Source organism: Rattus rattus, chromosome 3 (assembly GCF_011064425.1).
Source record: "Rattus rattus isolate New Zealand chromosome 3, Rrattus_CSIRO_v1, whole genome shotgun sequence".
Classification (NCBI taxonomy): Eukaryota; Metazoa; Chordata; class Mammalia; order Rodentia; family Muridae; genus Rattus; species Rattus rattus.
This window is the reverse complement of record NC_046156.1, coordinates 185,909,821-185,931,201: the sequence shown is the minus strand read 5'-3', so window position 1 is coordinate 185,931,201 and position 21,381 is coordinate 185,909,821. Positions and strand designations below refer to the sequence as shown.

Sequence of the window (21,381 nt, the reverse complement as noted above, 5' to 3'; positions counted from 1 at the left end):
TACATATTACTTCTTATAATCTACTGTTCCGGCTCCATAGATACACTATTTTATTTTATGGGTCTATAGGACAACAGTAATTGAAAATTAAGCCTGTTTTCCTGTTTTCTTCCTACTTATATTCTGATACAGAGTCTCATAGCACAGCCCAGGCTGCTCTTTATATCATGGTCCTTCTGAATGCTGGGATTATATGTGAGGGCTATTGTTCCTTGTGGTTTATTTGCCTTGTACTTTGACAATTTCTCTTCTATTATTACTATCTTACTGTCCATATTTCAGCTCTGGTTACTCAAGAGCCAGACTCTGATTCCTCCTTTCAAAGCTTTCTTCTGGTATGTTTTTGTTGACTTTATTCTTGGAGATTGGCAAGTTCTGAGTCAGTTGGCCTTGTTGTGTATCACATGCTTCCTTGGCCTCTTTCTTTTCCTTGGCTTGTTCCCCAACTTCATTATGCATCTGCAGTAAGAATGTTTCTTTTATAAACTACCTGCATCCAAACTATTGCCTCAGAATCTGTTTCTAAAAGAGCTGATCCTGCAAAACAAACAAAGCCTTTAAAACCAATACAAAAAGGTCCCTCATAGTTTAAAATCATTCCATACCAATCTCTATTCATGCTGTCACTATAATTGGTACTTAGGTAAATACATGGATATTTCCCAATACATGTTAAGAAATAATAGACTATTTCAACAAAGGAGATGAGAAATAATTTTCTCTTTTATGTAGAGATTTTGATATTGATGCATAAACAGGACAGGGAGCAGCTCTCTGCTCCCAGAACCCATAAGGAGAGATACCTTACCGCCTGTGGTCAGGTGGGCACTCCTGAGGCTGCAGAGCAGAAGAGACCACCAACACTGCCCACCCCTGCCCACATCCCCTGGCCCAAGAGGAAACTGTATAAGGCCCTGGCTCCCGTGGAGAGGGCAGGTGAGGCAGGAGCCCTGCCTGAGACACCGCCGAACCTGAAGGAAACAGACCGGATAAACAGTTCTCTGCACCCAAATCCCGTGGGAAGGAGAGCTAAACCTTCAGAGAGGCAGACACGCCTGCGAAACCAGAAGAGACTGCTCTCTACACACATTGCTGATTCCAGAGGAAAACACCGGAGGCCATCTGGAACCCTGGTGCACGGAGGCTCCCTGAAGAGGCGGCGCAGATCTTCCTGGTCGCTGCCACCGCGGAGAGCCCGTGGGCAGAACCCATGAGCCAACTTGAGCCTCGGGACCAAGGTAAGACTAACTTATCTGCTGCAAGTGACTTGCCGGGTGGAATCGGGACAACAGAGGCAGAATCCCCCTAGGACCAGGCACGTCCCAAGTTTACCGGAAGTCCCACACCCGCGGATCCCGGCCGCAGCAGCTCTCTGCTCCCAGAACCCGTGGAGAGATACCTTACCGCCTGGTCAGGTGGGCACTCCTGAGGCTGCAGAGCAGAAGAGACCACCAACACTGCCCACCCCTGCCCACATCCCTGGCCCAAGAGGAAACTGTATAAGGCCTCTGGGCTCCCGTGGGAGAGGGCCCAGGAGCAGCAGGAGCCCTGCCTGAGACACCGCCGGAACCTGAAGGAAACAGACCGGATAAACAGTTCTCTGCACCCAAATCCGGTGGAGGAGAGCTAAACCTTCAGAGAGGCAGACACACCCTGCAAACCAGAAGAGACTGCTCTCTACACACATTGCTTGATTCCAGAGGAAAACACCGAGGCCATCTGGAACCCTGGTGCACGGAGGCTCCCCGAAGAGGCGGCGAGATCTTCCTGGTCGCCCACCATGAGAGCCCCCAGAACCCCGAGAGCGAACTTGAGCCTCGGGACCAAAGGTAAGACTAACTTATCTGCTGCAAGTGACTTGCCGGGTGGAATCGGGACAACAGAGGCAGAATCCTCTAGGACCAGGCACGCCTGTGTTTACCGGAAGTCCCACACCCGGATCCCGCCCGCAGCAGCTCTCTGCCCCAGAACCCGTGGGAGAGATACCTTACCGCCTGGTCAGGTGGGCACTCCTGAGGCTGCAGAGCAGAAGAGACCACCAACACTGCCCACCCCTGCCCACATCCCTGGCCCAAGAGGAAAGTGTACAAGGCCTCTGGGCTCCCGTGGGAGAGGGCCCAGGTGAGGCAGGAGCCCTGCCTGAGACACCGCCGGAACCTGAAGGAAACAGACCGGATAAACAGTTCTCTGCACCCAAATCCCGTGGGAGGGAGAGCTAAACCTTCAGAGAGGCAGACACGCCTGCGAAACCAGAAGAGACTGCTCTCTACACACATTGCTGATTCCAGAGGAAAACACCGAGGCCATCTGGAACCCTGGTGCACGGAGGCTCCCGAAGAGGCAGCGCAGATCTTCCCGGGTTGCTGCCACCTCAGAGAGCCCGTGGGCAGCACCCCTTGAATCTAACTTGAGCCTCGGGACCACAGGTAAGACCAACTTTTCTGCTGCAAGTGACCTGCCTGGTGAACTCAAGACACAGGCCCACAGGAACAGCTGAAGACCTGTAGAGGGACAAACTACACACACAAAAGCAGAACACTCTGTCCCCATAACTGGCTGAAAGAAAACAGTAAAACAGGTCTACAGCACTCCTGACACACAGGCTTATAGGACAGTCTAGCCACTGTCAGAATTAGCAGAACAAAGTAACACTAGAGATAATCTGATGGCGAGAGGCAAGCGCAGGAACACAAGCAACAGAAACCAAGACTACATGGCATCATCGGAGCCCAATTCTCCCACCAAAACAAACATGGAATATCCAAACACACCAGAAAAGCAAGATCTAGTTTCAAAATCAGATTTGATCATGATGCTGGAGGACTTCAAGAAAGACGTGAAGAACTCCCTTAGAGAACAAGTAGAAGCCTACAGAGAGGAATCGCAAAAATTCCAGGAAAACACAAACAAACAGTTGAAGGAATTAAAAATGGAAATAGAAGCAATCAAGAAAGAACACATGGAAATAACCCTGGATATAGAAAACCAAAAGAAGAGACAAGGAGCTGTAGATACAAGCTTCACCAACAGAATACAAGAGATGGAAGAGAGAATCTCAGGAGCAGAAGATTCCATAGAAATCATTGACTCAACTGTCAAAGATAATGTAAAGCGGAAAAAGCTACTGGTCCAAAACATACAGGAAATCCAGGACTCAATGAGAAGATCAAACCTAAGGATAATAGGTATAGAAGAGAGTGAAGACTCCCAGCTCAAAGGACCAGTAAATATCTTCAACAAAATCATAGAAGAAAACTTCCCTAACCTAAAAAAAGAGATACAAATAGGCATACAAGAAGCCTACAGAACTCCAAATAGATTGGACCAGAAAAGAAACACCTCCCGTCACATAATAGTCAAAAACCTAAACGCACAAAATAAAGAAAGAATATTAAAAGCAGTAAGGGAAAAAGGTCAAGTAACATATAAAGGCAGACCTATCAGAATCACACCAGACTTCTCGCCAGAAACTATGAAGGCCAGAAGATCCTGGACTGATGTCATACAGACCCTAAGAGAACACAAATGCCAGCCCAGGCTACTGTATCCTGCAAAACTCTCAATTAACATAGATGGAGAAACCAAGATATTCCATGACAAAACCAAATTTACACAATATCTTTCTACAAATCCAGCACTACAAAGGATAATAAATGGTAAAGCCCAACATAAGGAGGCAAGCTATACCCAAGAAGAGGCAAGAAACTAATCGCCTTGGCAACAAAACAAAGAGAAGAAAAGCACACAAACACAACCTCACATCCAAATATGAATATAACAGGAAGCAATAATCACTATTCCTTAATATCTCTCAACATCAATGGCCTCAACTCCCCAATAAAAAGACATAGATTAACAAACTGGATACGCAACGAGGACCCTGCATTCTGCTGCCTACAGGAAACACACCTCAGAGACAAAGACAGACACTACCTCAGAGTGAAAGGCTGAAACAACTTTCCAAGCAAATGGTCAGAAGAAGCAAGCTGGAGTAGCCATTCTAATATCAAATAAAATCAATTTCAACTAAAAAGTCATCAAAAAAGATAAGGAAGGACACTTTATATTCATCAAAGGAAAAATCCACCAAGATGAACTCTCAATCCTAAATATCTATGCCCCAAATACAAGGGCACCTACATACGTAAAAGAAACCTTACTAAAGCTCAAAACACACATTGCACCTCACACAATAATAGTAGGAGATTTCAACACCCCACTCTCATCAATGGACAGATCATGGAAACAGAAATTAAACAGAGACGAGACAGACTAAGAGAAGTCATGAGCCAAATGGACTTAACGGATATTTATAGAACGCTCTACCCTAAAGCAAAAGGATATACCTTCTTCTCAGCTCCTCATGGTACTTTCTCCAAAATTGACCATATAATTGGTCAAAAACAGGCCTCAACAGATACAGAAAGATAGAAATAATCCCATGCGCTATCGGACCACCACGGCCTAAAGCTGGTCTTCAATAACAATAAGGAAGAATGCCCACATATACGGAAACTGAACAATGCTCTACTCAATGATAACCTGGTCAAGGAAGAAATAAAGAAAGAAATTAAAAACTTTTAGAATTTAATGAAAATGAAGGTACAACATACCCAAACTTATGGGACACAATGAAAGCTGTGCCAAGAGGAAAACTCATAGCGCTGAGTGCCTGCAGAAAGAAACAGGAAAGAGCATATGTCAGCAGCTTGACAGCACACCTAAAAGCTCTAGAACAAAAAGAAGCAAATACACCCAGGAGGAGTAGAAGGCAGGAAATAATCAAACTCAGAGCTGAAATCAACCAAGTAGAAACAAAAAAGGACCATAGAAAGAATCAACAGAACCAAAAGTTGGTTCTTTGAGAAAATCAACAAGATAGATAAACCCCTAGCCAGACTAATGAGAGGACACAGAGAGTGTGTCCAAATTAACAAAATCAGAAATGAAAAGGGAGACATAACTACAGATTCAGAGGAAATTCAAAAAATCATTAGATCTTACTATAAAAGCCTATATTCAACAAAACTTGAAAATCTACAGGAAATGGACAATTTCCTAGACAGATACCAGGTACCGAAGTTAAATCAGGAACAGATAAACCAGTTAAACAACCCCATAACTCCTAAGGAAATAGAAGTAGTCATTAAAGGTCTCCAAACCAAAAAGAGCCCAGGTCCAGACGGGTTTAGTGCAGAATTCTATCAGACCTTCATAGAAGACCTCATACCAATATTATCCAAACTATTCCACAAAATTGAAACAGATGGAGCACTACCCAATTCCTTCTATGAAGCCACAATTACTTTTATACCTAAACCACACAAAGACCCAACAAAGAAAGAGAACTTCAGACCAATTTCCTTATGAACATTGGACGCAAAAATACTCAACAAAAATTCTGGCAAACCTAATCCAAGAGCACATCAAAACAATCATCCACCATGATCAAGTAGGCTTCATCCCAGGCATGCAGGGATGGTTTAATGTGCAGAAAACCATCAACGTGATCCATTATATAAACAAACTGAAAGAACAAAACCACATGATCATTTCATTAGATGCTGAGAAAGCATTTGACAAAATTCAACACCCCTTCATGATAAAAGTCCTGGAAAGAATAGGAATACAAGGCCCATACCTAAACATAGTAAAAGCCATATAGAGCAAACCAGTTGCTAACATTAAACTAAATGGAGAGAAACTTGAAGCAATCCCACTAAAATCAGGGACTAGACAAGGCTGCCCACTCTCTCCCTACTTATTCAATATAGTTCTTGAAGTTCTAGCCAGAGCAATCAGACAACAAAAGGAGATCAAGGGAATACAGATCGGAAAAGAAGAAGTCAAAATATCACTATTTGCAGATGATATGATAGTATATTTAAGTGATGCCAAAAGTTCCACCAGAGAACTACTAAAGCTGATAAACAACTTCAGCAAAGTGGCTGGGTATAAAATTAACTCAAATAAATCAGTAGCCTTCCTCTACACAAAAGAGAAACAAGCCGAGAAAGAAATTAGGGAAACGACACCCTTCATAATAGACCCAAATAATATAAAATACCTCGGTGTGACTTTAACCAAGCAAGTAAAAGATCTGTACAAGAACTTCAAGACACTGAAGAAAGAAATTGAAGAAGACCTCAGAAGGTGGAAAGATCTCCATGCTCATGGATTGGCAGGATTAATATAGTAAAAATGGCCATTTACCAAAAGCATCTACAGATTCAATGCAATCCCCATCAAAATACCAATCCAATTCTTCAAAGAGTTAGACAGAACAATTTGCAAATTCATCTGAATAAAAAACCCAGGATAGCTAAAACTATCCTCAACAATAAAAGGACTTCAGGGGAATCACTATCCCTGAACTCAAGCAGTATTACAGAGCAATAGTGATAAAAACTGCATGGTATTGGTACAGAGACAGACAGATAGACCAATGGAACAGAATTGAAGACCCAGAAATGAATCCACACACCTATGGTCACTTGATTTTTGACAAAGGAGCCAAATCCATCCAATGGAAAAAAGATAGCATTTTCAGCAAATGGTGCTGGTTCAACTGGAGGTCAACATGTAGAAGAATGCAGATCGATCCATGCTTATCACCCTGTACAAAGCTTAAGTCCAAGTGGATCAAGGACCTCCACATCAAACCAGACACACTCAAACTAATAGAAGAAAAACTAGGGAAGCATCTGAACACATGGGCACTGGAAAAAAAATTTCCTGAACAAAACACCAATGGCTTATGCTCTAAGATCAAGAATCGACAAATGGGATCTCATAAAACTGCAAAGCTTCTGTAAGGCAAAGGACACTGTGGTTAGGACAAAAAAATTCGGCAAACCAACAGATTGGGAAAAGATCTTTACCAATCCTACAACAGATAGAGGGCTTATATCCAAAATATACAAAGAACTGAAGAAGTTAGACAGCAAGGAGACAAATAACCCTATTAAAAATGGGGTTCAGAGCTAAACAGAGAATTCACAGCTGAGGAATGCCGAATGGCTGAGAAACACCTAAAGAAATGTTCAACATCGTTAGTCATAAGGGAAATGCAAATCAAAACAACCCTGAGATTTCACCTCACACCAGTGAGAATGGCTAAGATCAAAAAACTCAGGTGACAGCAAATGCTGGCGAGGATGGAGAAAGGGGAACACACCTCCATTGTTGGTGGGGTTGCAGACTGCTACAACCATTCTGAAATCAGTCTGGAGGTTCCTCAGAAAATTGGACATTGAACTGCCTGAGGATCCAGCTATACCTCTCCTGGGCATATACCCAAAAGATGCCCCAACATATAAAAAACACACGTCCACTATGTTCATCGCAGCCTTATTTATAATAGCCAGAAGCTGGAAAGAACCCAGATGCCCTTCAACAGAGGAATGGATACAGAAAATGTGGTACATCTACACAATGGAATATTACTCAGCTATCAAAAAAATGACTTTATGAAATTGTAGGCAAATGGTTGAACTGGAAAATATCATCCTGAGTGAGCTAACCCAATCACAGAAAGACATACATGGTATGGTACTCATTGATAAGTGGCTATTAGCCCAAATGCTTGAGTTACCCTAGATGCCTAGAACAAATGAAACTCAAGACGGATGATCAAAATGTGAGTGCAGATCGCTCATGAGAGACACAGCCAGAATACAGCAAATACAGAGGCGTATGCCAGCAGGAAACCACTGAACTGAGAACGGGACCCCTGTTGAAGGAATCAGAGAAAGAACTGGAAGAGCTTGAAGGAGCCGAGACCCCATATGTACAGCAATGCCAACCAACCAGAGCTTCCAGGACCAAGCCACTACCCAAAGACTATACATGGACTGACCCTGACTCTGACCTCAGAGGTTGCAATGAATATCCTAGTAAGAGCACCAGTGGAAGGGGGAAGCCCTGGGTCCTGCTAAGACTGAACCCCTAGTGAACTAGACTGTTGGGGAGAGGGCAGCAATGGGGGAGGGTTGGGAGGGGAACACCCATAAGGAAGGGGAGGGGAGGGGATGTTTGCCCGAAACCGGAAAGGAATAACATTCAAATGTATATAAGAAATACCAAGTTAATAATAAAAAAAAAAAAAAAAAGAAACCTGAAAAAAAAAAAAAAAAAAAAAAAAAAAAAAAAAACAGGACAGGGATTTCCTCATGAGTCTCAAAAATTATGTGTGTCCAAAGAGAAGATGTCATATGAATCTGTTAAAATCTAATTTGTGAATACATAAAAAATCAGAATATACATTAAGTAAAAATTTGACAGGCAGAAATAAATCCTGAAGTATTTAAATAACATTTTAAAACTAAAATGCCTCCCTTCCTAAAAATGTCATAACATTGAACACTGTCAAATATATAAATTCCTAAATTTGAAATTTCTAAGAATTTTTGTAAAATACACCCTCTTAAAGTCTGACTATTGTAAAACACACACACACATACACACACACACACACACACACACACACACACACACACAGACAGACACACACACTATTACCACTGGGAACTTAGACATTATCACTGCTTTGAAACAAAATATTATAATGGGGTGAAAGTACCTGAGAATTCCAGTCTTGATTTACAGATAATTTAAAAGGATTCTCAGTAGTAATTCAGAACTTACTTGGTACAATTCCATGCATTTAAAAAAATGGCTCACCACCTTAAGATCTGGTATTCGAGATCTATTTAAATGCCAAGCAGATTGCATTGCCATGGTTCCTTTAATGTTTGCTGGGCCCTCTTGGAAGTTCCTGGACCCCTTCTTCAGCCAGCCACATGTCAGAGCTTGCTTACCTGGCTCCATTGTGTCTCTCTTATTCCAGTGTCCTCACATTAGAATTCTCTCCTGTCTTCTTTCTGCTGTTTCCCCAGGCAGGACCCGACTCTTCTTTTCCTTCTACATTTGTTGTTTCCATTGACAGTTGCATCGGTTACAGAATTCTGTCCTGTGTTAAGGTAAATTCATTCCATCCACACAATTCCTCATTGTCCCAGAGTACCCTCCCCTTGTGCCATCAGAACAACTGAGCCAAGAGATGAAGAGAAGGGAAACTCCTAGGCAAAAACATTCTAAACTTCATGGCTTTTACTGGGAGCTGTAGTTTTTTATGAACATTGCAACCTTTTGTTTTGTTCAGAAAAGCTAAGTGGCACTTCTGATCATTCTATTCTGCTTGAGATTTGCCAAATGTGGGGAGGAAAGGGTTCTAATATTTTTTAAAACATTCATTTTACCTTTTAATGTGTGTGTGTGTATATGTGTGTGAGAGTGTGTGTGTGTGTGTATGTGTGTATGTGTGAGAATGTGCGTGTGCATGTGCGTGTGTGTGTGTGTGTGTGTGCGTGTTGGTGTGCAGGTTCCCTCAGACTCAAAAAAGACAGCCAGATCTGCTTAAGTAGAATTATAGATAGTTGTCAGCTGACCAATATAGGCACAGTGACCTGAACTCAGCTCTTCTGCAAGAGCAGTATGCACTCTTTAATTGCTGAGCCTTGCTTCAAGACCCTGCCGACATTTCTTTATGAAAGAATATCACTAGTCTTTTTCAAATAAACTGATATTGAAAGTTTGAAAGAAAGAGGAGAGAGAGAGAGAGAGAGAGAGAGAGAGAGAGAGAGAGAGAGAGAGAGAGGAGAGAGAGAGAGAGAAAGGAAGAAAAGCAATTAGACCACAAGATGAAATGGATGGGACTAAGCCAACGATGTGTCCAATTGGGAAAAAATAAGGAAGCAAGTCTTGTTTATTTGTCAAAGTTTCAGAATAGCCCCTAATGAATGGTGTCTACAGAGCTAGTCTGGGAAGAAAGTACCTGCTCTCCATAAAGAATTCCTAGCCAGTAGAGTAGAAGTCAGGGCTCCTGGAGTTTCTGATGGGCATGAGAGGGTGGCAGGCTTTGTTGGTGAGATCAAGTGCCTAAGGATCCCTTAGTCCTCAACATGAGTAGGACAATTGTTCTGACCAGTGACAAGCTGTGTCCCTTTTGCTGTCAACAGAAGCCTCCTTCTGCTACTGTACATAGTAAGATCAAGCCTAGAAATACTAGTTTCATCTCAGCCTCATCAGGGCTGAAGCCTGAGCCTTCATACCAGGTCCTCCTTACCTATCTAAGGCCCTCAGCTACTATCTCAGACACCAGCCCAACACCCATGGCCTGCTCCCTCATTATCTGAATGCGTTATCTCTTCTGCTGACACACTGACCTTGAGGGTTGTGATGAGCTTCCTCTATATGCCCTGTCATCTGGTTCCTGCTTTTCTCACGTTGCTGGTAAAACATTCAGGATCAAGAGTTTTAGTAAAGAGGACATCGCAAATCTTCAACAAGAAACAGCTGTTCCCAGAAATGGAACCACTGAAATCAGCTTATCTGAAACAATAGGAAATTTCTGGAAGAACACAGAGCATTTCATTGTACCCAGTGCTGAAGAACAACTAAAACCTTAAGAGAAGCAAAGGAGGTTGGATCATATAGGTTCATGGCCCAAGTGCCTTCCTTCTTTTCTTGCTTTAGTAAACCTCGGTGGCTCCAGGTATGTTTCTACACAGCTATTCATTTCTGCCAACTAAATGCTGTGTCTGGTCTCAGGTTCTTGAAACAGTAAAGTTGATGGGCTTAGTCTGGTAAAAGCAGCGACTGACAACAAATGAACATCCCAGTAGTACCTCCAGAAGATTCTTTAGCACTATGGGAAAGATAGCTTCCCCGGAGTGAGAAAGAATGATTTATGCTATACACTTTCCCCCAGGAAGCCTGGAGAATGAGTCATTAGGAACTGTGTTTCATGGTGCTAAAATTTTATATATACTATAAATTACATTTCATTGGCATTCTGCTTATTGAAAATCTTCTAAACCTATATTTCAAGATTCTCTGCCTTCCTAATCAGTATGCTGTGGGTATCTGAGCTTTTCTCTTATGAGTCAGCCATCCTTATTATCACCATGTACTGTGCATTTTGTAGTATAGAGAGCCTCGGATCCTTTTGAGGCTCACTGGGTTATTTTCGCCCACATAAAATGGCATAAATTGTTATATTTGAGGCCATTTGTCTGTTATCATCAGTTTCCTGTTGCTTTCAGTGTACCTACCCAAAAGTCTTTCTTCTCATGCTTAATTTATGACTGTTGTGCTCCCTGTAGCTTTTCAAATTAAATCACACAGGCTATTAGTTACAATCCATTAGTTTGCCAGAACAGTCATGCACTCAGGATCCTCAGTTAATGGAGGAAAATATAAAAATATACAAAATATTAAGATGGCTTGTCATTGATAAGGCTATGCTCATAGTGGGACAGAACATTGTTCAAGGTACATTTCCCTCATCTTTTGACCTAGTTAACCTGACCCTTCTGGGGAGGCTGAATGGGAGACTGCCTTGGGATACAAGGAAAGTAAACACCTTCCCACAGTTACCACTAGGTGAAAGACTTTTGGAAATGGTCAAGTATAGCCTGTAATAACTGAATGATGCATTCTATTGGGTTTTAGTATACATAAAAATTAGTTGGGTTGCTTATAATACAAGTTTTGATTCAGTAGAGGTAGGTGGGGCTGAAAATCTGTTTGGTCAACATTCTCCAAGAGGTGCTTTAAGACAGATCATCCTGGTAGCAAGAGTGGTGAGTGGTTTTGGTCGTGGCCTGTTAGTATCTCAGATCTTTTCAAGAATATCCAGTGGAGAGTCACAGAGTAAGAGACGATCTACAGAGCTCACAGGTACTATATAGGCATACAGGGCTGTCAAGATGACAAGAGTAGCTTTTGCGAATAGGAAGTCTTCCAGCCCTCACAAGTCCCAGAAACAGTTGTGGGTCTTAGTAATATCAAGTGGGTCATCCGTGGGTAGAAATCTCATTTGGTCATTAAATGACACAGGATGTAGGGCTGGGTGTCACTTTGAGAAAGACACATTGTTGCAAACTCAGCTAAACTGGGGATGGGTAACACTCAAAAGACAGGGAGCCCGAAATTAATGGGTCACAGCCTCAGGGAAAGAGACGGACCTGAGAAGCATGTGTGGAGAGTGGGGGGATCCAACACTGAGACCTCCTTCTGTCTTTCTTCCTGTCTATGTTCTTTTCCTAACCAACAGAAAGACTGTGGTTTGTATCTTTCTATCCTTTAGCTGGAGACATGATTATTTTCAGAATGCATCCCTAAAATTCTAGTCCTTCTATCTTTAAGCACCTCTCCCATATTAGTTTAGCATATAAGACAAAATATTCTACATGCTTTTTATACAATGTTTAGGTGTCTTTATTTAATAAAAGTTTGACTTAAGAATTGATAAGCTGCCCTGAAATTAAGGATGAAATTCTAGTGTTAAATGTTACAATGTAAAAGCAAATATAATGACTGAATAATTTTAAAACTGATGTCTTATGAACATAGAAAAGAATATGTTATAGAAAGTATCATGGATCAAAGTATATTAAGGTTGAAATAGCCAATATTATTAGGCCAGTAATTTTAACTGGGAACTGTCAAAATAGCAGTATGAATCATGGGCTATCTTCAGTATTTAGATTGACTGACTGACTGAGTTGTTGCTTGTGTATAACATTTTATCAAACACGTATAAGACTGTGCTGTTAACTAGTACACTGCTGTTCATCTGTCCATGGTCAGAAGTTTTGAATTGTTTATGTCAAGATAGCCCATCCATATGCATAAGTTAGGAGATCTCAGACCTAAACTGAGCAAACTTTATATATAATCAACCCTGGACTTAAAAGTAGACTCAGAACTGGTCAAAGCACTAAAAATGAGCAATGAGACATCTATAACACCGTCTCCAACTGTCAAGAGATGTCAAAGGAAAAGAGACAGAAAGAATGGAAAAGCCAGAGGATGGAACAGTGTGTTACAACAAGATGTTTTCTGAATATGCATTGCCACTGAGCTCATGAACTCACTGTCGTTACCTGCACAACATTTGCACAAAATTTGGCCTACCAGCATTTTGCCATTTTGACAGGTAGCTTAGAGAGGGGGTTCCACTTTCTTCATGGATAAATTGTTCGTGTTTCAGGAAATAACCTCACATTCATGCTCATGCAAGAAACACTAATTGGGCTCAATGGGTCACACACACACACACACACACACACACACACACACACACACGCACGCACACGATACAAAAGGGGCTAAGACATATTGGAAAGAAGAAAGGTTTTCATGATATTAAGATCAGTGATCATGCAACTTCATTTCTAGAATCCTATATTGACATGGTCTATAATTCATATTTATCACACCTCTATAGTCTGGGACAACATTACAATATAAAAGCATTGATGGTGTAGATGAAATTGGTATATAATTCCTTAAAGAATGCAATACAATAGGTTAGAATTATTAAAACTTTAGGGTTCGCAAGCAAAATGATAAAGGAACTTATTTGGAAATTGAACAGAAGCCTTATCCAATTTAATGGTTTTCTTTGACAAGTAGAGAATTGGTTTTCATAGAGAAGTGAAACATTAAAACTTAACAAACTGGAGCATAGAAAGCACCTCTCTCCATAAAGCAATTGCCCTATACACATTGTATTTTTTCTTCACAACACAGAACACACTGTTCTTACTTTCTGCCTCATATATACCATCTGCCTATTTCATTTGACCTTCATAGAGATTTCACTGAAACTGAATTCCTAGCTCCCAAATCCAGCTGCTACCCATTTTCCTCACCTCCTTGGCATCCCACAAATGGGATATGTTATAAAAAGTATCATGGATCAAAGTGTATTAAGGTTGAAATAGCCAATATTATTAGGCCTCCAAAGCACTTGCAAGAGTGTGTTCTAGTTCATCACCAGTGGAGCTGTGATAGCAAAACTCAAATACATTTCCTTCTAAGTACAGCCTCTGTTTCTCTGTTGTTTAGGAGAAGTCTAAAGTATTTTTCACCAATATTCTTTAACATTCTCACAACCCTTGGATGAGCATTGCACGGCCAAAATTAAATACTTGGGGAGCCTCTGAGTGAGCTTCCAAATTTCACAGAGCTACACTACGCACAATTTATAAGGTATTGATAAAACCCCTGTTTCTTGTTATCTGGAGGAAACTGGCTTCCATTGAGTTTAAATGACTGCACAAGTTGACCCAGGCAGTTCAATGAGAGCTAGCATTAATAATCCTACTGTCTGTCCCTGTCAAGCCACCTGATTGGTCTAATTTATAAGTGGAACACTTGGGTAGAAATGTGAGCATCCAACTTGAAAACTTGATTCATTTCTTTCCTCAAATCTTATATCCAATCACTGACTAACATCAACATTTCTGCATCCAAAACATATTTTCCATTCTACTGCTCCATTAGCCTGACAATAACTCGGGTATCAATACATCATGTGTAGGAACCCTCAGTAGCCTTCCATCTGAGTTCTACTCTTTTCCCCTTTGAGATCTTTAAAGGACATACTAGGAGAAGCAACCTTCCTAGCTTAGAAAGTTTTTGGTGGCATCTATTCACAGGGCTTTTCACAATACTCTGACTACTGATGTTTGAGGCCAGAGATGTCTTTGTGGTATGTTCGTTCCTGGGTATTATTGCGTGTTGAGAAGCATCTCTGCTGTTTACCACCATATGCCAGTCACATATCAATCTGTATAGTGGAAAAATAAGAACCGTTTAAAGCTTCACTCTTGGTAGAGAACTACAGCTTTATTTGCATGGTTAATCTGTTTTTCACATTAAAGATATCAATAAGATGACTTTCAGATTTCCCAAGCTCACACCATACTTAACTTTTTTCTCAAAGTTTCTCAGAAGCCGTTCTCACTCTGCATCATCCCTACATCATGTACGTCAATGCAATTTCCATACTTTAGACCTGGCTACAGGTCTATGTTTCAATGAGGAAATTCCAGAGACTCCAATTTAAAGTTATATTAAAGCCAGATAGATATGTTCAAATTTCAATGAGAAAGTCAAACACTTAAAATGATACTGCACAAGCCTCATAGTAGTAGCCATGAAAGAAAGGCAGGACTAACCATAAACCCATGAACAGGAAAATGGCTCCGCGACTGGACTTCCTGAAGTCATGCATTTCGTGTGTGGGTGGTTGGCCTCATATTAAGGGCCAGATATGCAATTGGACAGAGCTATGCTGGGAAATGTTAAAGTCTGTCTGGAGTATATAAAGTTTTCTATTCCATTTCTTTAAAGAAAATACAAAATCAGGAAACAGGTTCAAACAAATTGTCCATAAAAACAAACATTACATTTTAACACATCTGATAACAAAACATAGTATCATATTCCCAGTAATCACTCCAGGATGTCACTACTTTTGAATTCTGTGGTGCCAAGTCTGTGGTGGTCAGGTCAGACCACCCATCTTGAGTTTAAGAAAGGGTAGCTTTAGGCCCCTGCTCTGGAAACGTGTCCTGGGCCAAGTGGATCTTATGTTCTCATTCTAGTGTATTTTGGCCTTAGTACCTGTGCTTTAGAAGTTGTAACGAGTAGCAGAGTGTCCCAGCATGACCGACGCAGCTTAATGCAGATAAGGAAGCTTAGCAAGGCAATGACCATCTTAGAGGATGCTGACACAGAGTTCCCTTAAAAATTAGCCTAAGCAATCACACGAATCATTCCCAGAAGAACCAGCTACATGATTTGTATTGGCCTCCAAAGCACTTGCAAGAGTGTGTTCTGGTTCATCACCAGTGGAGCTGTGATAGCAAAACTCAAATACATTTCCTTCTAAGTACAGCCTCTGTTTCTCTGCTGTTTAGGAGAAGTCTAAAGTATTTTTCACCAATATTCTTTAACATTCTCACAACCCTTGGATAAGCATTGCACAGCCAAAATTAAATACTTGGGGAGCCTCTAAATGAGCTTCCCAATTTCACAGAGCTACACTCCACACAGTTTATAAGGTATTGATAAAACCCCTGTTTCCTGTTATCTGGAGGAAACTGGCTTCCATTGAGTTTAAATGACTGCACAAGTTGACCCAGGCAGTTCAATGAGAGCTAGCATTAATAATCTTACTGTCTGTCCCTGTCCAGCCACCTGTTTGGTCTAATTTATAAGTGGAACCCTCAGGTAGACATAGCCTGAACTAGAATTTGAAGACAGCACTTAGAATTCACCAAGCTGGAACTGTTCACATTTGATTAAATAATGGAAAAAAAACCATGTCAGTATACCAGATAAACAAAGAAGAGAGAGGAAAGAGTTATAAGGAATAAAAGCCGAATTATAATCCCAAGTAAACATCCTATAACAAGTTACAATCCAGCCTCTGCAAAATTATTATAAGGAAAAAAGAAGTGAGCCGAAGTAAAGCAGAACAGAATCTGAGGGCAAGAGGTGTTTCTGTTGGGTTCGTGTTTATTTAGGTCATTTGATCACCATTTATCTGGAGCCTACAAGCACAGGACCACATGCTGAGAATACTGAGATGATTAAAAACATTTCATATCGAGGTAATCACCACCCACTGAGGAAACAAATGAACAATAAATTCTCAGGCCTTAGTACACCGACATCTGAAATATCATGGAAGGACATAAGATAGTCTCCATTCTGCTCAGGATAATGTTCCAATTAGAGCAGATTTTGACAGTGACACTCAGTCACAATTTCAGATGCATCCTGTAGTGGTAGACTGGCAAATACCTCCTCAAGTGTTTTATAGCAGGATGTCAGGTAGTTTGGAAAACTTGTTTAAAGGGAGAATAAAACAAGCACCATCTTCTTCCTCTTGCCTTTCGTTCAAACTGCTCCCTCAACTTCCATACAAAAGGCGATTCCTATATGACAATGCTCTAGACATACAGCCTTGGTTCTCACTAAAGCTAGAGTTGTCAAGATGGAAAATGTGACTGATTATTTTCAAATATGATCCCCAAAGAGTGACTTTTGTTTTCGAGGCAAGAAAAAACATTAGTATCTTCCTTATCTATAGAAAAATATTGCCTAGGATGAATTTGTTGCAAGAAAGTAAAAAGCCATATTCCTGGTGTTTCATTTAATTTCTATTTAGTCTGTTAAATTTTGTGGGTAACATCTGGATATGATACTTCTCCCTTCTACTTGTACTCCATGTGGTGTTGTTATTTCTTCTTGCCTTGCACACAGAATATAAATAAAGACTAGGGATTGCGTTAATAATTCATTGAATGATATGAGAAGTAGACCAAACCCCTTTCCCTTCTGTCTGTACCTTTCTCCAAGTGTTTGTTCCTTTAATATGTCAGATGTCTTCATACAACCCTAGGAAGCAGGTGACTATTACCAGATTATCTTACAGATATGAATCATGGTCTGGTTCAGGATTGTACATCAAATTACTGCATAAAGTATACCTAAAACTCAGAAACATTTTTCATACTTCACATTTTTTCTTTCATATTAATAGCAAAAGCCAAGTAATAACTATCTTGGGCTTTGTATGCTAGGTTGTCCCAGTCTAGGATAGAAGTTATAGCCTCACTGACTACAAATAAATATTGAATAATTTTTAATATAAAGATGTCTTCTGTAGATTGCTTATCTGAAATTCAAATAGTAGGTTTCCTATATTTTATATGTCATCTGCCACAGCCACTCAATTCTGCCACTGTATACAAAAACAACCAGAGACAATAAGTGTTCAAATATTAGTGCATTCCAATAAATTTTTAATTACAATTCATAGGCGGATACACCTAGGCTATGATTAACCAACATCTATTGTGTATCACTGTCTTAGTCTTTACTCATAGGTAGCCTGGAGATTGAAACCAAGTTCATATTACGTTTAGATTTGATAGATAGGCCATTTAACAAAGTAATCTTTAATGTCCTATCTTTCACTGACCATGTAGTTGGCTCAATTTATCAAATTATAACAGAAAAGCACTTTGGAGTTTCTCCAATTCTAATTTGCACATTCAGAAATCTATAATGACTGACTCAAGATACATAACAGCCAGGGGGAAAGAAGTCTACTGTTTGGAGATAGCCAATCACTTAAATGACACTAGAATGTTATTTTAGATTGACTTGTTAGAATGCTGAAAACTAAATGCTACATGGGTTTTTTTCAACATTTTATTGATTGTTTCACATCATATAACCCAGCCTCACTCATCTCTCTGTCCCTTCATATCCACCCTCTGTTCTTGCAACCCTCCCAAAAGAAAATGAAAATACAAAATACAACAGAACATAGAAAATATCTCATCATGGAAGCCATAGTGTATCACAGTGTGTTCCACAATATACCCCTCTCCCCACACACATTTATTTGAAAATGTTCATTGCAATGAGTCAATGGTCTAGTTCAAGAAGATGGCTTCTTCTATACCATCAATATTGGTTCTTCATAGGGACTCCTCGTGGTTATCGTGTTGTTGCCTTGTATTATGGAGAACCTGCAGCTTTGGATCAGCAGGGCCAAGCCTTCCACGAATTCCAAGAGTTCACAGATGATGTAGATTTTGGGGTGGGCCAACTCAAAGTCTTGGGTCTGGGCCTGGGTGGTAACTGAAAAAAAAAAAACTTACAGTTAGACAGCTCTGGATTTACTGTTGGGCGGTATCACCTCCAGTGCCACTGTGAAGCATCTTCACTGGGAACAGACGTTCACAGATTAAGCAGTAAGAAGAGAAGTCACAAGTAGCTGAACAGATCAAGAGTAGACCTGAGTTCTCAGAAGGCAAGAAACTGAGAAAGCTATGCTCTCATTTCTCTTACATGCTATTATTTTTAGTTGTTTGAGGGAGGGGCATCCCAGTTGTAATATTTTGAGAGACCTGCTGGGTACAGCATGGTTGGCAGGTCATAAATATACAAAGACCCACCCATTGCCATGCCACATGGCCAGACAGTAGACACCTAGAGGTCTGCTTGCTACTGTGCCATAGAGAACAGGCAGAGGAGGTCACCCAGAGGCCAACAGCTACATGGCCTGCTCAGCCAATACCACAGATGAGGTTGGTTTTTGAATAACACATAAATCAAAATTTAAAACTTTCTTGTCACTGAAGAACACATTGAACACAAGACTGAGGAGTTTGAAGGTAGAGTATGACCAGCATTAGGTAGACAGAGAAAGTAAGTCGTAAGTTATCACTATCTAGACAGAAAATCTCAAGACTGCTTATAGCCCAACCTTTGATTTGAGAGTTTCTACTTTTTAAGGAAGTGGGTAAAGGTAGGATTGCAAAGTCTTGAATATAGTAATATTTCCCTGGTACAACAAAGTACCTTCCCAGGACAATGCATATGGAGAGCAGTGTGGGACTCACAAAATATGGAGAGAATTGAGACAAGACAAACAGAATCAGAATCAATGAAGCTCTCTCCGCTAAAAGTTGGGTATTCATTAGCAAGGAATAATTTGAGAATTATATAGAGACTGAAGTATAAAGTAACCTGACTTCTCCCTAGAGCCTGAGTGAATGTTTACATATTTTCATTATAATATAAACCATCTCATTTTTAACTGTTCTTTGGAAGACTTTATCATATCTTCATCAAAAGGCCTCTTTCAGCTGTTGCCTTATATGAAAGTGGAATGTGTGGACCCTATCGAACTATTCTAGTTAAACTCATAGTATTCTAAGAGCAATAAGACCAGACAAACCCATTTAAAATTAAAAATATAATTCTGACTGGGTAAACACACAGGACTATATAGATCTTTTCTTCGATATATTTGACTTGGGAACTAGCAGAATGCCATAAACTTGCCCAATATATACTAAAGATTTGGGGAATCATTTTCTGTTTGCATTTTTGTCTCCTCTCTCTCTCTCTCTCTCTCTCTCTCTCTCTCTCTCTCTCTCTCTCTCTGTGTGTGTGTGTGTGTGTGTGTGTGTGTGTGTGTGTGTGTGTGTGTAAAAGATTCTCACAATTTGCCCATCAAGCATGTAAGTGGTTTGCATGTTTGCAGAGAGTTTGGGATCGATGAAAGGCACTTTCCTCTACAAAAGCAAAGGGGAACTAATACTATCCCCACTACACATTCTCTGAGGAGGTAATTTCAACTGACCCTAGCAGATCTTCTCAGGTGTGTACAGAAGTAGAGCAAATCACTGACTTAAGTATCCACTCATCTTCAATGAGCTGAAGAGTTCCTGTGTTCTGCATAAATGAATCATTAGTGTGTGGCTTTGTCTGATCACTGGTCTTGGTTCAAGAATTGGAGTAAGATCAAGTTGCCTTAGTCCAACAGAAGAAAAAGGTTATTCCTCATCCCAAATTGGACCTTGACTATCTATCTGTCTATCTGTCTATCTATCTATCTATCTATCTATCTATCTATCTATCTATCTATCTACTATCATCTATCTATGGCCCAGTGAAAATCATGGAAACCTTGACTTCTCAGAGTCTGTGTATATATGTTTATATTTTCATATGCAATATGAGTTAGCTCATTTAAATTCTATCTCTAGATCTCTCACAATCATACACATTTCACAAAAGTATTGAAATACATAAAAATGGTTATCTATTACAACATAAAAAATTATCCCTAAATTCAGTAATTCTAAAATAAAAACTGCTATTTCTTGATGATCTTGCAGACATGAAATTCAACATGGTATGACTGGACTCTTCTCTGCCATATCTCATATCTGGGACATCAACTGGAGACTCACAGCCAGAAGTTTGATTCCACTGAAAGCTCGTTCGCTCCCATTTTTGATGCTCGCTATCAACAGAAACTTAACTGGGACTGTTGGCTAGAATACCACATTCAGCTTCTCTGGGCAGCCTGGGTTTCTACACACCTCTGTGGTGTTTTGTTCTCATCCACATAATGACTGGGTTCAAATAAGAAACATTTTTAAAGGTAAAATTTTTGCACCAATTACAAGGGATAGACACTACCAAGAGAAAAGCAGAATGGAAGGATGATGAGAACTTAGTCTTGATTACACAACAGACGTGTGAATCAACCAACCCAACTGCATGGCCTACTGCCTACTTTCCCTATGGGAAAATGTATGTAAACCAGTTACACGTAGATTTTCTCTTAGCTACCCTGAGAATTACCTTAACACACAGCATTTCAACTGTCAATAGCAGGCTAGTAAAGAAGTCATTAGGAATGAGGGGATATAGATCAAACCTATGTTCATTGTAGGATAAGTGAACATTCTGTACCCAGATGCCCTATAACCAGCCCCCACACATTAACACAACTAATGCGAGGGTAGAGGTACCATTCTGACATTAAAACCCAGCATGTAGGCCCCAATAAATGACAAAATGAAATCAAAGGCCTATCAAAGACTTAATCCACCATTCCAGGAAAGGCCTAACCTTGTTTTGTTGGGCTTCGGCACTTCTGCTTCTTGCTGAGTGAAACATGACAACAAGGATATGTTTTGTGGTTGT

General features: G+C 40.5%; 1 long non-coding RNA gene across 1 annotated transcript in view; it reads right to left on the bottom strand.

Annotated features, from left to right (window-relative positions):
• The window catches only part of LOC116895658, a 50,495-nt gene extending 41,534 nt beyond the window's left edge, over window positions 1–8,961 (bottom strand). Inside the window, exon 1 of the long non-coding RNA XR_004387297.1 lies at window positions 8,820–8,961. This is a non-coding gene — a long non-coding RNA (uncharacterized LOC116895658). The remainder of the gene's footprint in view (window positions 1–8,819) is intronic.
• Window positions 8,962–21,381: the final 12,420 nt, after the last annotated feature.